Genomic DNA, 4,197 nt, shown 5'->3' with positions numbered 1-4,197 from the left:
GAGCGGAGCTGGAGCCAGCGCGCCCCCCCTTCCTCTCAGCGCAGCCGAGCCCCGCCCCCAGCCCCCCAAACTCCGCCTTCCCAAGCCTACCTAATAACCACCTCCCCGAAGGGGTAAAGCAACAGGGGCTCCCCACACCCCTTCCCCGCTCCGAACCCTGCTGACCGCACCTCCCTCCCGCGCTCCCATCCTGAGAGAATCTATGCCGCAACCCCTCTCCATCTATCTCCTCCGTGGACGGGGTACCCGAGGTTCAACCAACAGCACCCCCCCACACACACACACACACACATCCCTGGTTCCTGCAAGTTCCTGGGGCTCAGGAATGGGGAGAACAAATTGATTCTTGGAACCAGAGAGAACATCCTTACTCCCAGTTTCCTGGTAAAGGGTTAAGGCAGAAGCTAGCTTGGAGAGGGATGGACTAGGGTGAAAGGAAAGAGATTGAAGCTAGATGTGAGAAAGGACTAACAGAGGGCAGAGGATAGGACACTGGAACCAGCCTTCACTGAACCATCTTCCTTCCCTAAAAGAACAGCTTCCGAGAGGCAGTGAAGTGTGTGCAATGCCCTAGGCTGAAGAACTCAGAAAACCTGTGTTCTAAGTCTCAATCCTGTCTCTGCCATCAAGGAGTTATGTGACCTTGGGCAAGTTCCTTCCTCTCTTAGCCTCAATTTCTTCATCTGTGCAATGAGGAAGTTGACTGGACAATCTCTAAGGCTCTGACCTATGGGTGTAGGAAGCAAAGTCACAGACCACAGGCCAGGCTGAGCCACTGCAGGCAGCTGATCCCTTCCGGCCATCTACCCTGCACTGCTTTATCCTGCATCCCCTGGCACAGCAGGACGGACCCTAACATTCATTCATTCATTCATTCCTGCATGTCTCCATTCAATAAATAGGTGTTGGGTACCTATTGTGCGCCCAGTACAGAAATGAAACACAGTTTCCTACCCTCAAGGAGCACAAAGTCTAATGGGGAGAAAAGAACATGAAAACCAACCATTAGGAAGAATGTAATAAAAGCAATGCATGATCAATCTTGTGCGTGCACAGTCACTGTGGAATCCTACTATGTGTCATTGTGGTCTTTGACTTACAGTAACTGTTCTCCCCATTTACCCACAAGGAACCAAGGCAGAGGGAGAGTGAATGGCTTACTCAAGGTCACCTGCTAGCACTCACAGAGCTAGTCCTAGAATTCAGATCTTTCCCATTCAAAAGTCAGTGGGGAATATTTGTGGGTAGGAAGTTAGTTTGAGGCAAAGCCTTGATGTCTGCTTTTGGAGGATAGTGTACAAGGCCACTGATCTGCCCAGGATGTTCCTTGCCCTTACTGGGGATAGGAGAGCCACTGCTTCCACCCCTCTAGTCCCACTCCTGGCCCTGCCTTCATTTTACTACTCTTCCCTTTCCAGGAGAAGTGAAGGTGGCTCTCTGTCCACCCATTGCTTAGAGCTACCTGCATGGCCCTCTCCAGGTTGGTGGGTCCATTCTCCCTGCCCAGAAGAAGGGAGAGGAAGGGTCTTGTTCACTCCCTTGGCAGAGGCAGGATCTCACTTGGTGGCTCATTCCTGCATCTCCCACCCATGCTTTTTGGGAATTTGGCCTCACAGCTAACTCCAGCCCCTCTTGTTCCAGTTTCAGCCCCTTCCACCCAATTCAGTCCTCACTGCCCACAGAGAGCAGATCCCTAACCTTGGCCTTTCCAAATCCACAACGGATTCCTCATGCTCCCCATTTAGGCACTACAGTCTTCCTCTTGACACCCACCTTCCTGTCTCCACTTCAGAGGGCTTTGGATGAGGGACAGTTTAGCTATTTTTGGCCAACCCTAGAGCTCCCAAGAGACAAAAGGCTACCCATGCCTTCTCCATTCATACATAGTACCCTTCCCTGGAAGCTACAGGAAAAAAGGGGGTGAAGGGAGGGGGCGGTGGAAGGAGCCAGCTGACCAGCTGGTCACCATGGAAACCAGGCCTGTTTCCTGAAGATAAGCCTAGCTGGGATGGGTGGAGGTGGGGAGTGGGGGCACAAAAGGAATCAGAAAGCAACAGAGAGAAAGACTAGAAGGGCCCAGCCTCAGGGAAGACTGGAGCTGAGGAGGCAAGGTCAGGTCCCTAACCTGCGGCCTAAGTCAAAGTCCCCAGATCACCCTTTCAGAGAACACTGCCATGGTCTCTTTCCCCATTCCTGGAGTGATAGAAAGGATACCTGTCAAGAGTGCAAGCTCTGGTACAGGGGCCAGTGGGTGACTCAATGCTGACCTCATGTGGCCATAAAAGGGACTGCCACACACCTGTCATGGCTCAGGGCCAAGCACCTGGCTGGGCTGAGTGGGTTTTTCCTTAAATTCAGCCTCTGTATGAATAAAAAGAAGGTCCCTGCACACTCCTGAGTTCTTACGTCCTTGCAGAGGGCTCAGACACTCCCACCCTATGTGGTTTACACCTTGATAAAGAAAAGAAGGTTTCACTAAAAAATATATAAAATTTTGGATTAGGTCAGAAGATATTTTGCACTTTCTATTTTACCTTGAGCAAGTTAACCCACCTCTTGGGGCCTCAGTTTCCAAACATTAAAATGGAGATGATAGTGTCAGATTTTGTGTGGGTTTTTTGTTTTTGTTTTTAGACTGAGTCTCACTCTGTTGTCCAGGTTGGAGTGCAGTGGTGCAATCTCAGCTCACTCACTGCAACCTCCATCTCCCAGGTTCAAGTGATTTTCCTGCCTCAGGTTCCCAAGTAGCTGAGATTGCAGGCATGTGCCACCAGCCCTGGCTAATTTTTGTATTTTTATTAGAGACAGGATTTCACCACGTTGGCCAGGCTGGTCTTGAACTCCTGCCCTCAAATGATCCACACACCTCAGCCTCCCAAAATGCTGAGATTACATGTGAGCCACTGCACCCAGCCAGATTTTGAACCCAGTTGGTCTGGGTCTGGAGTTTATTACTACACTTTTGCTGCAGTCTTTGAGGACTGGAAAGGAACATGTCATGGGAGGAAATTGAGAACATCTGAAATCATGCTGACCCAAGGGAAGGAGATCCTTCAATTTCCTGGGGCTTTCCCCTCCTGGCTCCTCACTGGGCTCCATGCTCATCACATCCTTCCCACTCTGGTCCTCCATGGAGTTGAAGAACAGTGGGCCGTCTTCTCCCCTCAGCCCTCCCCCAACTCTTCTGTCTCCAATCACCGCCCCCCAGAGACTAAGTCCTTCTCTTCTCCCAATCTCTCTTCCCTTCCCATTCTCAGTTCAAATGGAACCTTCCTTGCCCCTCACCCTACTGAGTAGTCGGCCCCACTGTGTGCCCCCACAACACCCTGTTCTCACTCCTGTCTTATCCCAACCACTCTGAGCTGTAATTGCCAAGGAGCTTTTTTAGGAACATGGGATTTTTGTTGTTGTTGGCTGTAGGTGGTGCGGGGGGAGGGGGGATTGTTATTGGCTATTACCATTACTGTGATAGTCGGTTTTGCTTCAAGTAGAAAGAACAATGTCAGACATTATAGGAGATGTTTCATACATGTTTGTCAAATGGATGAATAATACAAGGTTGCAGGGGAAGGGCAGTGGGAAAGCTGGCCTCCCCCATGAAGAACGTTGCCATCTACGCTCATCCACTTTCCTTTCCCCAGTGCTGGAGATGGAAAAGCTAACTGTTCCCTTGGAGATAACCCTCTAAGAACATTGCTGGCACTAGGCTGGTAGCACTTGGAGTAGTGGGGAGGAACGAGGGAATAAATCATGGGGCACTGGTTTAGGGCTAACTTGTGGTGGGGTTCTCCTATGGCCTCCCTAGGCCCAGGGACAGGGAAAGAGGAAAGATGTTCTGGGACTAAGACTGAGGCAGTGGTGGGGACCTGAGCAGAGTGCAACCCAGCATGTCAGGGCCTCCCCAACATGGCCCCACTTTTTTGACTGCTGGGGGTGACCAGAAACTGTAACTGCCCAAGACCAGGGCTTCACTCTTTAAGGAAGAAGAAACCCCATAACCACTTTGCTTTTTAGACAACAGTCTGCTTGAGAAGATGCTCTTTCCAAAAAAACATTTTCATGCCCAATTCCATGTGATGTGGGAAGTTGACACAGGAGACTGTCTTCCAGGACCCAGGAGAACAAGTCCTTTAAAGATGATGGGAGTCCCCTTTCCCTACCGATACTCCTGGGCACTGATAGGGAAAGATGAGAAAG

The sequence above is a fragment of the Callithrix jacchus genome, chromosome 4 (assembly GCF_049354715.1).
Source record: "Callithrix jacchus isolate 240 chromosome 4, calJac240_pri, whole genome shotgun sequence".
NCBI lineage: Eukaryota > Metazoa > Chordata > Mammalia > Primates > Cebidae > Callithrix > Callithrix jacchus.
This window is presented reverse-complemented; position numbering follows the sequence as displayed.